Raw genomic sequence first — 23,133 nt, 5'->3', positions numbered from 1 at the left:
ACATGTAAAAGCTCAGATGAGATTTTGGTGATTGGCTTTACATATATTTAAAGAGCCAAACTTGGCAACCTACAGCCTATATATATATGTTTTTTAACCAACTGCTGCAATAAACCTCCTTTAATAAGTGTCCATCCTTGCATTACAGGCATACCCCGCTTTAAGTACACTCACTTTACATACACTCACGAGTAAGGACATACCCCCGAGTGTATGTAAAGTGCCTTACAAGCACAGTACAGACATTTTCCAGCCGCAATTGAAGGAGCTGAAGCTTCGAGAGCATAGCCCACCCTGTTCCAGTGTGCCCCTGACACCCCCACTACAGCCCCTGAGACCTCAACTACAGCTCCTGACAACCCCACTACAGCCCCTGACCCCCTACTACACCCTAGAAGTGAAAAAAGGTATTGTTTCACTTTAAGTACATTTTCGTTTTACATACATGCTCTGGTCCCATTGTGTACTTAAAAGTGGGGTATGCCTGTACAAGGTACTGACAATGAGGTCAGTGTGATGATTTGGTGGCAGGCCATAGTGGCAGGTGACACACTCAGGGCTTCAACTGATTCTGCATTATGGTGGGTTGAGCTACAGTATTTCATTTTATATTACATTGTAATAATAGAAGTAATGTGCTTCAATCATCCTAGTGCCATATCAACTATAATGTGGTGATTATTGTAGGGCTGTGGAAAGTTTACTTCCTGAAACTTCCCTCTTAAAGTTAGGGTGCGTGTTATACGCCTGTGCGTGTTATACACCGATAAATACGGTACTTTTGAAATTACATTAACATGTTAAAGCTCAGATGAGATTTTGATGATTGGCTTTACATATATTTAAAGAGCCAAACTTGGCAACCTACAGCCTATATATTTTTTTTTTTAACCAACTGCTGCTATAAACCTCCTTTAATAAGTGTATTTCCATCCTTGCATTACAAGGTACTGACAATGATGTCAGTGTGATGAAACACAATCATCTCCGTCCTCAGGCTCCGGCCCCAAAGAACGGAAGGTGCGATAAGATTTAATATCACTCGAGCCTTCCCTTCAGCTGTATGCAAAAATATTCTTGCACAGGACAAAGTTTCAAAACAGTCTAGTAACTCGAGAAGATATTTTTAACTAGCGGCCTATGTTACCTTTTTATTGCTGTCAAGCCCGTCTCTTGTACTTAGCTGCCGTTCTGCTGTCAGACATCCTGACTCCACTTAATAAACTTCCATACAGAGTAGCATTCTTAAAGTAACAGTGAGAGAAACACATACAGTACATAAGTTATTTTAGCTGATTAGACAAACATGTACCCCCCCCCCCCCCCATATTCTCTTGTGTTCCAATGGTTACAATGGACTTTCTGTGGTCAATGGTTGGCTTGGCAGCCGTGCCTCCATTGGCAGTTGGGAACATGAATTAAAATGTACTTGTCTAGAAAGAATACCCTTGTAAAAAGATCACCTTTCATGTAACAAATAAAAGTGAGTACTGTTCTCTCTGGCTCACTTCAGGCCCAGAACACTGATGAATTGAGTACATTAGTGTTTGTGTGCGAAAAACGTTTCAGCCCTGTAAACACTCAGAGACAAAAGCCATGTCTGTTGCCAGGCCCTATTAGCTCAGACTTAATTGCAACTTAACTGCTTAAATCAACACAACTGACGATATTAGCACTATTCCAATTTTCTGCAATTTGGCTTGACTGGAGATGGTGAGTCTAAATCCAGAAGTTTACGTCATACCATTGCTGTGATCCAAGGTCAGACTCGGGTGTTTGGGTCCCACCAGTGTAAATGGCCATAAGGAACAATCCTTTTTAAACAGAACAAAGCTGTAACGGTCTAAGGGCTATGCTGAACCCCTATGTTGCATTTCCATGCTGGAGACTAGTGGTGGCTGGTCCTTAGGGGCACAGGGGTGCCGACCACCCAAAATTACCAAAGTTAGTTTGCATAATCATAGAACTATTTATTTTTAAATAACTGATGATATGACTAACATGTTTTTACATCTTAAAGTTAAAAAATTTTAGTAGTATTTTAATTGATTAAAAAATCTGTCATTTTATGTGTGTGCACTCACTGCACTGTGCGGGGCACTGGACTAATGTATTTCTATAGAGGCTCTAATTGGCTTGTTTTAGGTTGTTCTCAGAGCGCAGTGCTCTGCGCCCTGAACCATCCCATTTGTGATTTTAGCAAATTTTTATTCACCATTGTGTCATTTTTGGTTTACGGCTTCTCCTCCCAGCCAATCAGGACAGGAGGACGAAAATTTGGAACCAAAAAAGAAGACCAGGTTAACATGAAAGCTGTCAGGTATCAGGGGAGCCGTGACCACTGGAGGGCTCCGTTTGTAGGTACTGTAATGTTTCATATTCCCATCGCACACGTTCCTGGTATAAGCTCTCACGTTTCTGGTATAAGCTTCGTCACATGCCTGACAAAGGGGTCCTGCGTGACTCCGAAATGTTGCACTTTTCTTGTGTTGTGATCATGCAATAAACTACCCGTTTGGACGCCACTCTGTGCTGATCATTTGTGTGCTGGCAAATATCTACCGTTTGTAGGTAAGTCTCACTGCATCCTCTGGTGAATGCGGACCTGGAGGGGTTTCTTTGCACCCCCCCAAAAATGTTAGCACCAGCCGCCACTGCTGGAGACTAGGGATGAGCCGAACAACCCCCCGTTCGGTTTGCTCCAGAACCTGCGAACAGACCAAAAGTTTGTGTGAACTTTAGAACCCCATTAAAGTCTATGGGACTCGAACATTTGAAATCTAAAGTGCTAATTTTAAAGGCTAATATGCAAGTTATTGTCCTAAAAAGTGTTTGGGGACCCGGATCCTGCTCCTGGGGATATGTATCAATGCAAAAAAAAGTTATAAAAACAGCAGTTTTTCTGGGAGCAGTGATTTTAAATGAATTTTTTTCCTTCAGAAATGACACTTCGTGCAGGGACAGTTCTAAGCACGGGAAACATGCGCTGCTTTACAGGCATACTTTACACACCCCCTAGGTATGACATTTAATCTCTTCCATACAGGGCTTTTATACACACCTCCATACCAGGCCTATTCTGGCACTTCTCTCCTACATGTACAAATCATAATTTTTTTGCTAGAAAATTACGCAGAACCCCCAAACATTATATATGTTTTTTTAGCAGACACCCTAGGGAATAAAACAACGGTCATTGAAACCTTTTATCTTGCACGATATTTGCACAATAATTTTTCAAACGCCTTTTGAAAAAAATTGTTTCATGAATTAAAAAAATAACAAAACAATAAAGTTAGCCCAATTTTTTTGTAAAATATGAAAGATGATGTTACACCGAGTAAATAGATACCTAACATGTCACGCTTTAAAATTTCGCACACTCATGGAATGGCGCCAAAGTTCGGTACTTAAAAATCTCCATAGGCAACGCTTTGAAATTTTTTACAGGTTACCAGTTTAGATTTACAGAGGAGATCTAGTGCTAGAATTGTTGCTGGCACTCTAGCGCACGCGGCGATACCTCACATATGTGGTTTAAACGGCGTTTACATATGTCGGCGGGACTTGCGTGTGCGTTCTTTACATATGTCGACGTTAAAAAAAAAATGATTTCTTTTTTTTTTATATATATATTTATTTCTTTTTTTACACTTTTTTTTTTTATTTTTTTTTTTTTATTATCACTTTTATTCCTATTACAAGGAATGTAAACATCCCTTGTAATAGGAATGTGTGTGACAGGTACTCTTTATGGAGAGATGCGGGGTCAATAAGACCCCGCATCTCTCCTCCAGGCCTGAAAGCATGAAATCAGTGAAAAAAAATTCACAGATCTCATGTTTACTGTTGCTTAGCAGCCGCAATCGCGGCTTTGTTTACTTACGGGGACCCGGGCGTGACGTCATCACATCGCGCTAGGGTCCTCCGATGGTCATAGAGATGACTGGTGACCATCTGGTCACCAGTCATCTCTATGCTTCCTGCGAGCGCCGGACGATTCGTTCTCCGGGCCCCCGATGGCACGGGAGAGCCCGGAGAAGCACCGGATGGCGGCGGGAGGGGGGGGATGTCCCCTCCCTCCGCCTGTAAGAACGATCTAGCGGCGGAACCGCCGCTATGATCGTTCTTACGTTGTGCAGAATCGCCGGCACAAGAGAAGGATATCTGAATGATGCCTCTAGCTGCAGGCATCATTCAGATATCCCCCCACAAAGCCCAGGACGTCATATGACGTCCACTCTGAACGGCAGAGGTTCTTTGTGGACGTAATTTTACTATGGGCCGGTAGGGAAGTGGTTAAAGGAATATTTCACTTTTATTGTTTCACTTTAAGCATTATTAAAATCACTGCTCCCGAAAAAACGTCCGTTTTTTTAAAACTTTTTTTTGCATTGATACATGTTACCTGGGACAGGACCCAGGTCCCCAAACACTTTTTATGACAATAACTTGCATATAAGCCTTTAAAATTAGCACTTTAGATTTCTCCCATAGACTTTTCCAGGGTGTTTTGCGGCTTTTCGAATTTGCCACGAACACCCCAAATTGTTCGCTGTTCGGCGAACAGACAATGTTCGAGTCGAACATGAGTTTGACTCGAACTCGAAGCTCATCCCTACTGGAGACACTACAACACAGGGAGGTTTATATACTAAAGGCAAATATAGTGTGCACTGTAAGAGTACTTCAGGTGCATTTGCTCTGAGGGAAAGCTCTAAAATTAGGGGAATCTTTGCCGACTTCTATCATCCAATCATGTACAAAAAAAAATGCAGTTTTTATTTTCCTTGCATGCAATTAAAGTGGTTCTATGCATGAAGGTAAAAAACGTTCTGTGTGCAACAGCCCCCATAAGCCTCCCCCCAATACTTACCTAAGGTTTTTCTCAATCCAGTGATGTGCAAGAGAGCATTGGCTTGGCATTGGCTCTCCGGGGGCTCTCCCTCCTCACTGAGACAGAAGCGGGAGCCATTGGCTGTCAATCACAGCCAGTGAGCCAATGAGGAGAGAGAGGAGGCGGAGCAGAGCTGAGGCTCTGTGTCTGAATGGATACGCAGACCAGCGGAGGATTGGGGCTGCTCTGTGCAAACCTACTGCGCAGAGCAGGTAAGTATGCCATTTTTATTATTTTTTTTTTTTTTAAATGTTGCCTGTAATATCACTTTGCAAAGTGAAGCTTTAGCTATGGACCAAAAAAACTTGCAGTGCACAGTACATTTACCTTTAGTAAATCGACCCCTATACTATTTGCAGAGAACTGTACAACTAAGATACAGGACATATAACTGGCATCCTAAACACAAGTGCCCCATATGAGATAAAGCAACACTTTAACCTCTTGCTTGCCAGAAGGTTTTACTCCCTTCAAGACCAGGGCATTTTTTTGCTATTGTTAGCATTTCGCTATTTTAACTTGCAATTGCGTAGTCATGTAACATTGTACCCAAATTAAATTTATACATTTTTTTTTCACACAAATGCAAATTTCTTTTGGTGGTATTTGATCACCACTGTTTTTTTATTTCATTATGCTCTTTGTGCTTTTCAAGCTCCTTTGAAGAAGCACAAAGAATGAGGCCTCGTACACACGACCGAGTTTCTCGGCAAAAACCAGCTAGAAACTTGCTGGGAGATATTTTTTTGCCGAGGAAACCGGTCGTGTGTACATTTTCGTCGAGGAAACTGTCGAGAAACTCGACGAGCCAAAAAGAGAGCATGTTCTCTATTTCCTTGACGGGAATGGAGAAAATTGGCTTGTCGAGTTCCTCGACAGCCTAACAAGGAACGATTTGTTTCGCCCGTCGAGTTCCTCGGTCGTGTGTACGAGGCCCCAGGCAATGTTGGGGGCTGTAGACACAGTGGATGGCCAAGAAAGCTTTATGCAGAAGATAAAAAACACATTGTGCTTATTTCCTTTTTACATCGGAAGATGTCCAGCAGTGCCATCGGCACAGAACTGGAGGAAACCAGTGGGACCCATAAAAACATATGAACTGGGGTGCAGAAAAATGTCAGTAGGTGCTCTGTACTGAAGAGTCAAAATTTTAAATATTTGGCTGTAGCAGGAGGCAGTTTGCGAAGGGCTGGAGAGCAGTACAATAATGAGTGTCTCCAGGGAACAGTGAAGCATGGTGGAGGTTCCTTGCAAGTTTGGGGCTGCATTTCTGCAAACAAAGTTGAAGATTTGGTCAGGATCAATGTTGTATGTTGAGAATTATAGGCAGATACTTATCCATCATTCCATACTATCATGCAGGTCAAAGTGACAGTGTATCTGGAAAGGGCATCCTCTGCCCACTTATATACAGCTTTTCTTCACTCCTTTCTCCATGACAGCTAGGGACACAACCCTCCCCTGAGACAGAGAGAGAATGACATGTGAATATTACCTAAGAGAGTGTAATAAGAGTTGAGATTGAGAAAAGTTGCCCATGAGAGCACTATAAGAGCTCCACGTTACCAAAGAGACTTGTAAGAGGGCTTTACATTACCCAAGAGAATGCAATAAAAGCTTTAAGTAAATTCTTTTGTTGTAGCACAAAAGACAGTCCAATATGAGTTTATTGATATTACCTGATACAGCAAAATCCACTCACTCCTCTTCTATTCATTTCACTCCATTAGAAGCTTAGTCACAGGGGGAGATTTACTAAAACTGGAGCACTCAGTATCTGGTGCAGCTGTCCATGGTAGCCAATCAGTTTCTAATGTCAGCTTGTTCATTTATGCTTTGACAATAAAACATGGAAGCTGAGTGTTTTTTCTACAGGGTTTCACCAGAGTTTTAGTAAATCTCCCTCATAGAGTTAATCTGTAGTCAAAAAAAGTTCTCTCTAGTCATAGAAGACCTCTTTTGTTGCCAACAGCACCACATGTTTGCTCTTGGGCCAATTATATTACTTATTAGAGTGATCACTCTCACCTGCATCCCTTGCCTCTCGAATTGTTCCTTAGAGAGTTGAATGACCTCGCTGACCAAAAGTGAGGCGCAGAAAGGGGCAAGTGGGAGCTTATGTAATGGTCATACTCGCCTCCACCAACTGCTAGAATTTCCTCTGCACTCGGGCATGGTCACACAGCAAGCTCCACACCTGGTTCCAAGTAAAGTAAGGATAAAGCATTAAGTCTGTGCCAGGTCAAAGATGTGCATTCCGTTCTGTTTGACTACTTTCCTGGTCCTACAACATGGACTATTTGTGGATTCTGCATTTGCCTGTCACCAGCTCTGGCCTTCTGATCATGATTGCCTGTTCTCTGCTAATATTACTGTGTATCGCTACTCCATCCTAACTCCAGGCAAAATGATTAATCTTGTCTTGGTTAAAGCAGAGGAGGGTTAGAGTCTTTTGCCCTGTACACATGACCGGTTTTCCTGACATGCCAAAACCTGAAGTTTTTCCCAACGTGATTCCTCTCAAGCCTGCCTTGCATACACACTTTCAGTCCAAAAACCGCTCGATCAAAGCGTAGTGACATCCAACACGTACAACGGCACTATAAAGGGGACGTTCCATTAAAATGGCGCCACCCTTTGGGCTGCTTTTGCTGATCCTTGTGTTAGTAAAAGTTTGGGGAGAGACGATTCGTGCTTTTCAGTCCGTTACAGCGTGACGAATGTGCTATCTCCCTTACGAACTTTAGTTTTACCAGCACTCCCTTCTCATACTTGATTCTGAGCATGCACGTTTTTTTCCCCTCAGAAAAGCATACACACGACTGATGGGAAACACGACGGGAAAAAAAAGAGCAGGTTCGAATTTTTTTGCGGGCAGCAGTCTCATCTGGAAAACTGCTATGCAGCATACACACGACCGGTTTTCCCGACCAATCTAAAAAATGGCAGTTTTCTCGTCGGGAAAACCGGTCGTGTGTTCGAGGCATTAGTCAATTTATTATTATAACCTTTGTCCTGGTCAGAGCGTAAAGAAACAGCAAATCAATTCAACAGTGCACTGACAATAGTAAAAACATAGGGCCAGATTCAGGTACATTGGGCGTATCTCTGCGGTGGCGTAACGTATCCGATTTACGTTACGCCGCCGCAAGTTTTTTAGGCAAGTGCTTTATTCACAAAGCACTTGCCTGTAAAGTTGCGGCGGCGTAGCGTAAATCACCCGGCGGAATTCAAATTCGGCGGGTAGGGGGCGTGTATCATTTAAATGAAGCGCGTCCCTGCGCCGAACAAACTCGTTCGTAAAATATCCCAGTGTGCATTGCTCCAAATGACATCGCAAGGACGTCATTGGTTTCGACGTGAACGTAAATGACGTCCAGCCCCATTCCCGGACGACTTACGCAAACAACGTAACTTTTTAAAATTTCGACGTGGGAACGACGGCCATACTTAACATTGGCTGCGCCTCATATAGCAGGGGCAACTTTACGCCGGGAAAAGCCTAACGTAAACGTTGTAACTTTACTGCGTCGGCCGCGCGGACGTTCGGGAATTTGCGTATCTAGCTAATTTGAATACCCAACGCGGAAATCGACGGAAGCGCCACCTAGCGGGCAAAAAAAAAAATTGCAGTTTAGATCCGACGGTGTAAGAGACTTACGCCTGTCGGATCTAATGGATATCTATGCGTAACTGATTCTAGATACGACGGGCCAGATTAGGACTTATGACGGCGTACATGGCGCTGCCCCGTCGTAAATCCTTTGAGAATCTGGGCCATAGTCTTAGTACAGCAAGGAAGGGTCATTGCCTCTGGTAATGACTTTTTTCACTGCCCGTGCCTTCATGTCCTGGACAACCCTCAGTTTTTGTATGGATGGCACAGGGACAAGAAATGATAAAAATTCTCCCCAGAGGAGTCAAAGACAGAAATAAAAACTCTACCAAAAACCAAAACAAAATGCCAGGACTTGGGCTTTGCAATTTTTAATCAAACTTGGCTATGTGGTCTTGTCTGCTTGACAGCACAGCCATTGCGCCTTATGTAGTTTATTAGTGGACATAACTGTCTCCACATCCAGGTCCCTTGATTACACTAACTTGCCCTTTGAAGCTACGAACTGAAAAGACATATTCATCGAACATAAACTGATATTATGTAAGTTTACTGGCGATCCTTTATCCTGCCTGAGCTTTCGTATAATGCAGCCCCATGGACACTGGCTATTAACAACATTTTCAATGGAACACAATTTCTCCAGTCCTTTTTCTCCAGAACACAAGAGCAGTCTTTGTGAAAAAGGTAACTGCCTCCTGTAATCTTTCCTAAAAACAGAGGTAGCGTGCCATTCCTCTTGGGTACCAGGAAATAGCAGTCAATATACCTCTTTACTGCCACTGGTAAATGAATCGCTTAGCTTCTTTGCCTCCATTGTGAACAGGCAGACTTCCCCGGCACACATCAAAATGTTGACTTCAAGAGAAGGAAAGTTTCAACAAGTTCCTTGTGTGACATGCCTTCCGGACAGGACAATTTAATCTTTAATTAATCTCACTGCTGCCATGGGCCAAAATGACTTACAAAAGAGCCTCTAACGGTCATGTTAGAAGAAGTAGAGCATGAAGAATTTGCAAGGATACTAACACCGAATTTTAAACTTTCCTTAGACCTGGTCATTACCTGCTAAAAAGAATTGTCTTTGCAACCAATAAAGCCTTTCTGTGTTGGTCCCTTTAGCCATGGTAGAAAGAAGCCCCAATCATCACACCCAAGCCAAGGGGGAACTGCGTTTTAATGTAAAAATGATTTTCATGTATTAATCTCTTCAGATGTGACCACAGGATCAGTGCCAACATGGCGGCATCCTGCAGCCGTGAGTGCTTCAGTATTTCATTTCTTCTACTATAGTCTTTTTTTTGCGCAAGACAATGAAAAGGTATTTAACCACTTCAGCCCCGGAGGATTTGGCTGCCCAATGACCGGGCCATTTTTTGCAATTCGGCACTGCAATATTTTTTACTTTTTGCTATAATAAATGTTTCCCAAAAAACATATCTAAAAAAATATTTTAGGCCGATATGTATTCTTCTACTTATTTTTGGTAAAAAAATTGCAATAAGCGTATATTTATTGGTTTCATAAAAGTTATAGCGTCTACAAAATAGGGGATAGTTTTATGACATTTTTATTATTATTATTTTTTTATTCGAAATGGCAGTGTTCTGTTATTTTTATCGTGACTGCGACATTATGGCGGATACATCGGACACTTTTGACGCTATTTTGGGACCATACATAAAAATGCAATGATTACTGTGTAAATTACACTGGCAGGGAAGGGGTTAACTAGTAAGGGGCGAGGAAGGGGTTAAGTGGGAGTGATTCTAACTGTGAGGGACTGGGCTACCAGTGACATGACACTGATCGCTGCTCCCGATGACAGGGAGCAGTAGATCACTGTCCTGTCACAAGGCAGAACAGGGAAATGCCTTGTTTACACAGGCATCTCCCTGTTCTGCAGCTCCGTGACACAATTGCAGAAAACCGGCGGACATAGAGTCTGCGGGTCCCGCGGGCACGGAGCTTGCCCAGCCGAGCCCTTCTACCACCGTATAAGTGCGTGTGCGTTAAGAGGTCGGCAAGGGGTTAACATAATATTTGCTTGTAGATGAGCTTTATGTCAATTATGCCTCTTTTTGGTTTATGGCCAGTTGGTCAATAGCACACTTTGATAAGTGATCAATTTATTTGCTGAAAGATCTCTTGAGATAGGAAATATCAATCTATTGTTGACAACCCATTTGATCGATATGCCATACACAGGGAAGTGGATTTCGATCGATAGTTAATGCAAGGTTCCACCCACTTTTGAGAGGTGGTCTTAAACAAAAAAAGACAAAAAAGGTACTGTGGGGGACATCTTTGGATTTGAGGTGAGTATTTTTTAACAACACCTTGGGAATGTTTCAAATAATAAAAACAAAATAGCCTGGAGTTGGGCTGAAAGCTTCCATGGCTTACAAGGATGTATAACTAGGTAGCAACCAAACACCTTGGGAACATTAAAACAAAAAATATATATATACAGTATAACTAGGTAGCAACCAAACACCTTGGGAACATTTTAAAAAAAATAGCCTGGAGTTGGGCTATAAGCTTACATGGCTTACACAAGGATGTGTTATCTCCAGTTCTGAAGAAGTCTGTTGCACTAGACGAAATGCGCATAAGGCAAGGCCAGTGGCATATGATGTTGTGAACCTGCTGTTGATCCCTGGTGTGGTGTGTTTTGCCTGTGTTAATAAATTTTGTGAGTATATCTAATTGTAATCGTGTACTACTATATGCTCCTTTGTTCTTTTTCTTACACATTATTGCTCTGAGGTGCTGCCTATGGATAACCAGTGAAGGCTCATGGAGGTGGTGGGGTTGGAGGCTCCCTGAGTGGTGGCCCCCCATTTGGATTTCTATGTTGTTGATCTCTTATCATTTGGAGATCATTACCGTCTGGTATGGGAACTGGCACGCTTGTCCGTGAGGTGGTTTGGGATTCTTAAACATGGATTCTCATCATTTTCAAGATTTCACATTTCAATTTTTACATAGTTTTCCTTAAAGTTTACCCCTTTTGTTTCATTGTTATTCCACCATTTATGTGATGCACATTGTTTATTAACCTCTTCTGGATGAGCCGTTGCAGTTATACTGCGGCAGGTTGGCCCCCCTGCGCGAGCCGTCGTAGCTGTACGTCGGCTCTTTAAGACGCCTCTGGCGTACCGGAAGCATGTCCCCGGAGCCAATGCGATTGCTCGGTACAGAACGAGAACGGGGATGTGTGTGTGTCAACACACACATCCTTATTCTCTCAGGGGCAGAGACTGATTGTGTGTTCATACGATGTATGAACACCAATCAATCTCTTCCCCTAGTCATCCCATCCCCCCTTCAGTTAGAACACACATTAGGGAACACATGATCGCCCTCTCGTGTTAACCCCTTCTCTGCCAGTGACATTTTTACAGTAATCAGTGCATTTTTAAAGCACTGATCGCTGTATAAATGCCAATGTGTAAAAAGTGTCCGATCTGTCCGCCATAATGTCGCAGTCACGATAAAAATCACAGACCGCCGCCATTACTAGTAAAAAAAATTATAATATTAAAAAAGCTAAAAAAACTACCCGTTATTTTGTAGACGCTATAACTTTTTCGCAAACCAATCAATATATACTTATTGCGATTTTTTTACCAAAAATTTGTAGAATCTGTCCGATCTGTCCGCCATAATGTTGTAGTCATGATAAAAATCACAGACCGCCGCCATTACTAGTAAAATTTTTTATATAATATTTAAAATGCCATAAAACTACCCGTTATTTTGTAGACGCTTATTGCGATTTTTTTTACCAAAAAGTAACTTTTGTGAGTATATCTACTTTTAATCGTGTACTACTCTATGCTCCTTTGTTCTTTTTCCTACGCGTTATTGCTCTGAGGTGCTGCCTATGGATAAAATCATTTCATTGCACATATCATTTTGTATTGATCACTACAGAGATATTGATTTTGCGCGCCCTTTTATTTTTGTATTTCCTTGTATCCAGAATATAGGTTGTTGCATTACTTCTTTTGCACTAAGCACACAATTTTTTCCTGTGTTTTTACAGGGATGTATAAATAAGTGGCAACCAAAGTAGATATATGTATGATGGTGGGACAAAACGTTAGAAAAGAAAAACACTAAGGCCCCGTACACACCATAGAATCCATCCGCAGATAAATCCCAGCAAATGGGTTTCAGCGGATAGATCCTATGGTGTGTACACGCCAGCGGATCTTTTTCCGCGGATATATCTCCCCTGGGATGGATTCCAGCAGATCGGATATTTGCTGACATGCACAACATATCCATCTGCTGGAGTCCATCCCAACGGATGGATCCGCTGGTCTGTATAGACTCACCGGATCCATCCGTCCGAAGGGATCCCCCGCATGCGCCGTAATGATTCGACGCATGCGTGGAATTCCTTATATGACAGCGTCGCGCACGTCGCCGCGTCATAATCGCGGCGACGGCGCGACACGTCATCGCCAGAGGATTTCGGCGCGGATTTCAATGCGATGGTGTGTACACTCCATCGCATGAAAATCCGCCGAAATCCTCGAGAGATCCTCGAGAGGATTTATCCGCGGTATTCGCGGATAAATTCTATCGTGTGTATGGGGCCTTATGCCGCATACACACGATCGGAATTTCCGATGGAATTTTCCTTCGGAATTTCGATAAAGCTGACTTCCATCAGTCTTGCATACACACTGTCAGACTAAATTCTGACCGTCCAAAACGTGGTGACGTAAAACACTAAGACGTCGACTTGATTCGGAGCATGCGTGGGTTTTTTCTCCATCAGAGTTGCACACAGACGATAGGAATTTTCTATCGTTTTTTTTTCCATCTGAGAAAAATAAAACATGTTCTCATGTGCGTCTGCTCCATAGGGCAAGGGGGGCAATTGACCCCCCCTGGAAAAATCGAGAAGGGCCGGATCCCGGGCCGGATGTCACACAGGCACAGCAAGCAGAGTGAAGCTGCCTCCCCCACCTGCTGTGCCTGTGCCGCGCTGATGGCTGATCTGAGGTACTGAATAAGATGGGGGAGGGGGGTCCGTCTGTGCTCAAGGGGGGGGGGGGGGTTGTGCTGAATGGGGGGTCCATCTGTGCTGAAGGGGGGGTATGTACTGAAGGGGGGTATGTGCTGAAGGGGGGGACCATCTGTGCTGAAGAGGGGGTCTGTGCTTAAAGGGGGTCCATCTGTGCTGAAGGGGGATCTGTGCTGAAAGAGGGGTCTGTGCTGAAAGAGGGGTCTGTGTGGAATGGGGGGGTCTGTGCTGAAGGAGGGGTCTATCTGTGCTGAATGAAGGGGTCTGTGCAGAATGGGGGGGTCTGTGCTGAAGGGGGGTATCCATCTGTGCTGAATGGACAGGTCTGTGCTGAAGGGGGGGGTCCATCTGTTCTGAAGGGGGGTCTGTACATTCTCTAGGCTATATTTATATGGGCATAGAGTGAAGCTGAATTATCTCAAGAGCTATTTCACACTGCCGCATTATCGGTAAAGCGGCGCTAAAAAGCGGCGCTTTACCGTCGTCTTAGCTAAGCTATTTTACTGCTAGCGAAGCCCCCCCCCCTGACAATTTTTCAGCGGACGCCCATGCATGTTCTATTTCTAAGCACCGATGGAAAAAATTCAGATGGGGTCCACACATGATCAGAATTTCCGATGAAAAAAGTCCATCTGACTTTTTTCATTGAAAATTCCGGTCGTGTGTACGCGGAAAAAGACCTCTCTGTAAATACTGATTATCTTCTGAAGTTGCTGTGAGCTGCACTGTGGTGAAAGGTACTATTTGAGTTGTAAGTACCATCAGGTTACAGTCAAACCAGCCTAATCGTAGCCACATGGGGTTTCATGCGTATAAAGGTAGTAGGGTCAGAAGGATTCTGCAAAATTCAAGAAGGTCAAGAAAGTGAAGAATGAGCAGAAAATATTGTAAAGACATCTTTTGCATTTTGTGAATGTTCGAGAAGTTCTTCAAATTTTCAAAAGCAATAAAAGTATTTAACAGAAGTTTAAGAGAGATGTCCAATAGTCAGTAACATAATGAAGCAATATCTGTCTGCTGGCAGCCCTGTGCTCTGCTAGCATGAATGTGCTCTCTCCGGGACGTAATTACAAGCTTCAGGCCACAAGGTAAAAATTGTTAATATCGTTTTAACACTGGTTTACATTACCTACACAGATCTTCAATTTGTAAGAACATCCTCCGCATTAAACCTCATCGACTCCACTGTCTCTGCAGAAGAAATAGTACTTTGTTCATTGTCTGGGTGAAAATACCCAGAGGCTTCAGGAGAAAACCGCACCATTATTAGCCAAGCCACTTTCAGCTGTGCCCCCGTGGCTGTGGGCCAACATTCCCCAGCAGGTGTTAGATACCACCAGATAGGAAGAATGACACAAGGGAGTGATCAGGCTCAGCGGCTCGGCATGGCTTTAAGACCCCACTGCATTGTTCACTTGGAGCTAAAGTGCCACTTAGTGCTCAGTCATTAGACGGATTACAGGTGGTGTCTATAAATGGCATGAATGACGCAACGGTGAAATAAAAGAGAGCTTTCACACAGGTGATTTATTTGAGTTAATTGGAGAAAAAAATCATTAATGGCAACAAGTAAATCAGTCAATGTGCTGTTAACTTCACGCAAGTAGGGGCTTAAAGAGACCCTGGGCCGGATTCAGAAAAGAGACACGACGGCGTATCTCCTGATACGCCGTCGTATCTCTGAGTCCGGCCGTCTTATCTATGCGCCTGATTCAGAGAATCAGTTACGCATAGATATCCCTAAGATCCAACAGGTGTAAGTGTCTTACACCGTCGTATCTTAGGCTGCAATTTCACGCTGGCCGCTAGGTGGCGCTTCCGTTTGTTTACGCGAGGAATATGCAAATTAGTATTTACGTCGATTCAGAAACGAACGACCATCCGGCGTTTTTTTCTACGTCATTTGCGTTCGGCTTTTTCCGACGTAAAGTTACCCCTGCTATATGAGGGGTATGTGCGGCGTATCCTATGTTAAGTATGGCCGTCGTTCCCGTGCCGAGTTTTGAAATTTTGACATCGTTTGCGTAAGTCGTTCGCGAATACGGCTGGACGTAATTTACGTTCACGTCGAAAGCAATGACGTTTTGCGGCGGATTTTCGAGCATGCGCACTGGGATGTTTTCACGAACAGCGCATGCGCGTTAAAAAAAACGTAAAATACGTGGGGTCAAGCCTAATTTAAATAAAACACGCCCCCAACATCCCCATTTGAATTGCGCGGCCTTACGTCGCAACACATACGTTACGCCGCCGTAAATAAGGGCGCAAGTTCTTTCGGAATACAGAACTTGCGCCCAAAGTTACAGCGGCGTAACGTATCGGAGATACGTTACGCCGGCCGGACAGATACGCTCAGGTATCTGAATCCGGCCCCCTGTCTGTAGGAAAATAAACTGATGTAGGTACAGTATATACCTAGAGGTGGCTGCACATTCACTAGATTAACAAAAGTATTGGGAGGCCTGCATGCACATGAACTTTAAATAGGGTGACCAGACATCCCTGGTTTCAGGGGACAGTCCCTGGATTGAGGACACTCTCCCCGGATCAAGTCTGTCCCCGGTTTTGTCCCCGGATTGGATTTGAACAGGGGCTGGGGCAGTCAGTGCAGAATTAAAAAAAAAATATTCTGAATTGCACACCCCTGCTCTACCGCTTAGGGGCAGGCCCGGATTTCCCACAAGGCCACTGGGGACAGGCCTCGGGGGGGCAGGGTGCGGAGGGGCGACAGCGGCATTGGGTTCCCCCTGACGCCCGGAACATACAGTTAATGGTGGCAAGTTGCTTTCTAGCAGGACTAAATGTAGTGTGGGGGAATACACTCGCTCGTTACACAGTGAGAGGGGTGAGCTGTGCTCTTCCCATCTCAGCTGTGACAGGAGTTCTAGCACAGTGCTAGGACTCCTGTTTTGGAGGTGACAGGGTCAATAAAGAGAACCTGTCACCTTCAATTGCTATCATACAGGGAATTGTTTTCTCCTGTATGATAGCAATAAAGTTAAGTGAAAAAAATATATAAAAAAAATAAAATAAAAAAATAATAAGAAATAATAATTAAATTAATCAAATTAAAAAAATTATTAAAAAGTAAAGAATATGAAAAATAATTTTAAAAATAATAAGAAAATGATACAAAAAAAAGTAAACGACAAGCTACAAATAAAAAAAAAAAGTAAAAAAAAAAAGAAACAAAAAATATTTGAACTAACCGTGCCGCACCCTGCCATCCGGTAAACATTCTCTGTTGATTGGGGGGGGGGGGGGGTGGTTTGGTTGTGCCCCCTTCTGACGATCATGTGCTGGTCAGAGCGGAGGGATCATTTCTTCAGTTTCGGGCGCATGCCCATTCAGCTCCGCTACCATGTTCTTCTGCCTTGGTTCAAGTCCCGGCACAGCCACCCTGCCTGTTTTATCTCATTGCCTTTTCTGGTGGAGGGATCTTCCTCCGCTCCCCACCCAGTAGTAGCCAGAGCCCGGAGAGTGAGACTTGAAAGGCTGTTAGGCGGGGCAGGGGGTGGCAGCAGTGACGGGCAGAGAGCCAGCTGGGCTCAGCTGATGGTGTCCAGCAGCAGGAACAGAGGGAAAGTGGCTCTGATCATGGGGCTGCAGATGATTGTTATGTAAACAAGGCAGATTGCCGTTCTGTCAGTATGGAAGACATTGATCCTGTGTTCCTGCAAAGCAGGTACATGGATTCATGCCTTCCCTTAGAAAAAACACCTCCCCACAGTGAAAAAAACACTTGTTAGGCACACATTTAACCCTTTGATTGCCCTAGATGTTATCCCCTTCCCAGCCAGTGTCATTATTACAGTGACAGTGCATATTTTTAGCACTGATCACTGTATTAGTGTCACTGGTTTCCACAAAGTTTCATTAGTGTCCGATTTGTCCACCGCAAAATATTGACGCCATTACTAGTAAAAAAAAATGTCCCCGGATTTCATTTTTAAAAATCTGGTCACCTTAATTTTAAAGTCATCCCAGTCTTAGTACGTATTGTTCAGTATTGAGTTGGCCCACCCTTTGCAGCTATAACAGCTTCAACTCGTCTGAGAAGGCTGTCCACAAGGTTTAGGAGTGTCTATGGGAATGTTTGACCATTCTTCCAGAAGTGCATTTGTGAGGTCAGGCAAATGATGTGGATGAGAAGGCCTGGCTCGCAGTCTCTGCTGTAATGCATCCCAAAGGTGTTCTATCGGGTTGAGGTCAGGACTTTGTGCAGGCCAGTCAAGTTCCTCCAACCCCAAACTTGTTCATCCATGTCTTTATGGACTTTGCTTTGTGCACAGGTGCACAGGTGCACAGTCATGTTGGAAGGGGCCATCTCCAAACTGTTCCCACAAATTGTCCAAAATGTGTTGTTATGCTGAGGCCTTAAAGGAGTTGTAAAGGATTTTTTTTTTTTTTTTTGCTAAAATTACTGTTTACAGGGTATAGAGGCATAATAGTTAACTGATTCCTTTTAAAAATTATTAAAAATAGATAAAAATCAATCATATAATGTACCTACAGTTTCAGTTTTGTTTTTGCATGCTGTTTCCTGCTTCTGTGATGTACAGAGCCACATAGCCAATACAGGGCAGTGATGGTTTGTAAAAGGAAACTGATTGGTGTTGAGGGGTTTTAGACACACAGTAATCACACCTCCTTGATTAGTGACCACAGAGAGAAAGCTCCCATGACTTTTTTCATCAGGAAACAGACAACCAGGAAGTGTTCAGAACAGAGAAGGATTACAGCAACATCAGAGCAAAAACAAACAATGAGGACATGAAACCAGGACTGCAGTAAGGTAAAGGAAGCTATTTAGCTAAAAAAAAACATTTCCTTTAGTGACCCTTTAAGAGTTCCCTTCTCTGGAACTAAGGGGCCAAGCCCAACCCCTGAAAGCAATCCCACACAATAATCCCCCTCTACCAAATGGTTTGGACCAGTGCACAAAGGAAGGTCCATAAAGATATGGATGAGCGAGTTTGGGGTGGAGGAACTTGCCTCAGTCCTGACCTTAACCCGACCAAACACCTTTGGAATGAATTAGAGTGAAGACTGTGAGTGAGCCAGTCCTTTTCGTTAACATCAATGCCTGACCTCACAAATGCACTTCTAAAAAAGAATGGTCAAACATTCCCATAGACACACTCCTAAACCTTGTGGACAGCATTCCTAGAAGAGTTGATAGCTGCAAAGGGTGGGCCAACTCAATACCGAACCCTACGGTCTAGACTAGGATACTATTAAAGTTCATGGCCCAGATTCAAGAAGCACTTGCGCCCGCGCAACCATAGGTTGCGCGGCGCAAGTGCTTACTTGCTCCGGTGTAACGAGTGTTCCTGATTCAGGAACCTCGTTACACCGACTGCAGCCTAAGATATGACAGGCATAAGCCTCCTTATGCCTTCTTGCGTTGGCCGCTAGGGGGCGCGGCCATTGTGATCTGTGTATAGTATGCAAATTGCATACTAACACCGATTCACAAAAGTTGCGCGGGCCCTGCGCACGCAAGGTACGGAGTTTCTGTACCGCGACTTTAGCATAAGGCTGCTCCTACTCATAGTAGGCGCAGCCAATGCTAAAGTATAGCCACCCTTCCCGCTCGTGAAATTAGAATTTCACGTCGTTTACGTAAGTGATTCGTGAATGGCGCTGGACGCCATTCACGTTCACTTAGAAGCAAATGACGTCCTTGCGACGTCATTTGCCGCAATGCACGTCGGGAAAGTTTCCCGACGGAGCATGCGCTGTTCGCTCGGCACGGGAGCGCGCCTAATTTAAATGATTCCCGGCGGGATCATTTACATTAGGCGCCCTTACGCAGGGCAAATTAGCATAGCGCCCGCGCAATTTATGGAGCTACTGCTCCGTGAATCACGGGCAAATCGAAATATTTGCGTGGGCGCAGAGCAAAAATCGTTGCCCTTTGCCCACGCAAATATTGCGCGGTTCTACCTGAATCTGGGCCCATGTGTGTAAAGGCAGGTGTCCCAATACTTTTGGTAACATGTGTATCAGAGGAAGCTTCATAAAACCATCAGATGTGGCCAAATGTGGGTCTGTTCTGACAGGCAAAGCTTCTGAATTTCAAAGCACCCAGGCTTGTCTTTCCTTTCCTATCTCCTGCATATTTGTATGCATGTGTGAGGAAGTCCATCACAACTATATGTAGCCATATACTTTATCTGTATCTGAAACTGGTAGGTATGTGTAGGCACCTCTATGTCCATGAACTTTCTATTCAACCTCTCGAATACGAGCTTGTATATACAGTATTACAAATGATGAACAGGATACCGTTGTCAAATGACAACTGCTTTCATTAGCAGGCCATTTTCCAGTTTTTGGTGCTGTGATAGTTTTACTGACAATTACTCAGCATAGGGGGAAGTAAAAGGATTGGCGACAGAGGAGGAAGAAGCATGCTGTCCAAATTGTGATCACTGTAATTGGCCATCGCAGAAATCACAAGGTACAGAGCCTCTCCGCTCGGCTCTGTGCCTTTTGTCTGTGAAGTGATCTGTCTAATGACAGTTCAGTCACAAACATTTAAAGTTCAGCTTTTGGAACCTGTTATGTGTTCCATCCGTATTTAGGGTGGAAAATGTAACATGTTCCAGCAGCTAGAGCCTCGCCCACTTCCCCCCCCCCCCTCCCAGTGACAGCGATCGGCGATCTTCTCTCAGAGTCCGCTTTCACTATTTGAAAATAATGTGGCTGTGCAGGGCTTCACCCACACCGCTGTGCCATTCATTCAGTTTCTTGTGAATTACTTGAAGTACAAGTAATAGCTGAAGGCTTGTAGTTCTGAATGGACTGCAAGTTCACTGGTGAGCGGCCTCATAGTTCATTCACAAGCCCTGCAGCTTGTGAACAGCCAGCCTGTATGCAGGTATGGGCTGAAATCTGTAGGGCTTGTCTGCAGGAGTCTGGCATTGTACCCCTGATCCACTGGTCACAGACACAATGCTTTTCAGGCTCCTCAGGGAAAAAAAAAACTAAATTAATATATTTTTTTCCTAAAAAAATATGTGCATTCATAATTTTTTCGCAAAAAGGTGAACTTTAATCCTTTAATGGGAACACTTGCCATGCACACCTTATCTCTACAGTGCCATTCATACAATTCATAACTTATTTCTACACTGCCAATTATAAAACAGTAATCTAGTAATCAGTGGCCCAGATTCAGTAAGCAATTGCGCCTGCGTAACCATAGTTACGCAGCGCAATTGCTGACTTGTGCCGGCGTAACGAGTTCTCCTGATTCAGAGAACTCGTTACGCCGACTGCAGCCTAAAATCTGCGTGGCATAAGGCTCTTATGCCACGCAGATTTTAGGCTGCATTCTTGCGTTGACCGCTAGGGGGCGCTCCCATTGTGGTCAGCGTATAGTATGCAAATTGCATACTTACGCCGATTCACAATGTTGCGCGGGCCCTGCGTACGCAAGTTACGGAGTTTCCGTACGGCGTCTTTAGCGTAAGGCTGCCCCTTCTAATAGTAGGGGCAGCCAATGCTAAAGTATACCCTCCATTCCCGCGTCGTGAAATTTGAATTTCACGCCGTTTGCGTAAGTGATACGTGAATGGCGCTGGATGCCATTCACGTTCACTTTGAAGCAAATGACGTCCTTGCGACGTCATTTGCCGCAATGCACGTCGGGAAAGTTTCCCGACAGCGCATGCGCTTTACGATCGGCGCGGGGGCGCGCCTAATTTAAATGATTCCCGCCCCCGGCGGGATCATTTACATTGCGCGCGCTTACTCCGGGCAATTTTGCCGGCGCGCCCTCGCAATTTACGGAGCTACTGCTCCGTGAATCGAGGGCAGCGCAAAATATTTGCGGGGGCGCAGGGCAGCGATTTTGCCCTGCGCCCCCGAGCGCAGATCTCTTTGAATCCGGGCCAGTGTCCGCTACTCTACCTTTTTTCACTGTAGAGATCTGCTGCCGTCTACTGTCTGTAATTGTAACTGGCTGTTTTTTTTTATGTCATAGACTTGTTTATGTACATCACTTCCTGTCCCTGCTAGCTGAGTCAAAAACCCCAGATTGAAGGACTTCGATATCTTTATAAAGTTTCCAGGAAGTAGATTGTTAGAACTGAGTCACATGTCCTGTCTATGGGGTTGCTGCTGTTGTATTTTCAACAAGAGCAGAAGAGACTATTACACCCTGTTCCAAATTATTATGCAAATTCTATTTCAGTGTCACAAAAAATAAATATTTTGTTTTTCAGTTTAACTCAGGGATGGCATTGTGTCTCAGGGCTTATTTGATCACTGAAAACAATCTCGAACACCTGTGATAATTAGATTGCTAGTTGAGCCTAATCAAAGGAAAAACTACTAAAGGAGGGTATTCCACATTATTAAGCAGAGCACCATTTTCAAGCAATATGGGGAAGAAAAAGGATCTCTCTGCTGCCGAAAAGAGTGAAATAGTTCAATGCCTTGGACGAGGTATGAAAACATTAGATATTTTACGATAACTTAAGCGTGATCATCGCACTATTAAGAGATTTGTGGCTGATTCAGAGCACAGACGGGTTTTGTGCAGATAAAGGCCCATTGAGGAAGATTTCTGCCAGATCCATGCATCGGATCAAGAGAGCAGCTGCTAAAACCCCATTACATAGCAGCAAACAGATATTTGAAGCTGTTGGTGCCTTTGGAGTCCCACAGACATCAAGATTCCAGAGTCCATAGTCCAGGAAAGAGTCTTGGTGTGGCCTCCATTCAGCCACCACTAACCAATGCTCACAAGCAGAAACGGCTGCATTGGGCAGAAAAATACATGAAGACTAATTTTGTCGGTTCGTTTTCAGCGGTTTACCTCTGAAGTGGCCGTACGGCCTGATATGTGTACACACCATCAGTCCAAAATCCGAGCGGGTCAGAACGCGGTGACGTAAAACACACGACGTGCTGAATAAAACGAAGTTCAATGCTTCCAAGCATGCGTCGACTTGATTCTGAGCATGCGCGGGTTTTGAACCGATGCTTTTCTGTACTAACCATCGGTTTGGTCCGATCACCCAGCGGTCCAGCGGTTCGGTTTTAAAGCATGTTTAGAAATTTTGGACCGAAGGAAACCAGACCGCTAGCCTATACACACGGTCGGTTTGGTCTGATGAAACTGAACTTCGGTTCATTCTCAGCGGACCAAACCGACCGTGTGTACGAGGCCTAAGAATCATGCTGACTTGTGAATCACAATTGGAAGCTGGGGACCCCTTGACAGCTATGAAGACTTTTATTTAACCCTCCTAGCGGTATTCCCTAGTCTGACTCGGGGTGAGAATTTTATACCAAAAGCGGTAACCCCGAGTCAGACTCGGGATCGCCTCGCTGCAGCAGCAGACAAAGTTACTTACCTTGTCCCTGGATCCAGCGATGTCACCACACTGTGTGAGCGAGCGGGACCTCGCTCGATTCACACAGTGTCCTCCTGTGCCGCCGATCTCCGTTCCCTGCGACGTTACGACGCACGGGAGCGGAGAACGGCGCCAAATTCAAAAACGTAAACAAACACATTACATACAGTATACTGTAATCTTATAGATTACAGTACTGTATGTA

The sequence above is a fragment of the Rana temporaria genome, chromosome 1 (genome assembly GCF_905171775.1).
Source record: "Rana temporaria chromosome 1, aRanTem1.1, whole genome shotgun sequence".
NCBI lineage: Eukaryota > Metazoa > Chordata > Amphibia > Anura > Ranidae > Rana > Rana temporaria.
This window is presented reverse-complemented; position numbering follows the sequence as displayed.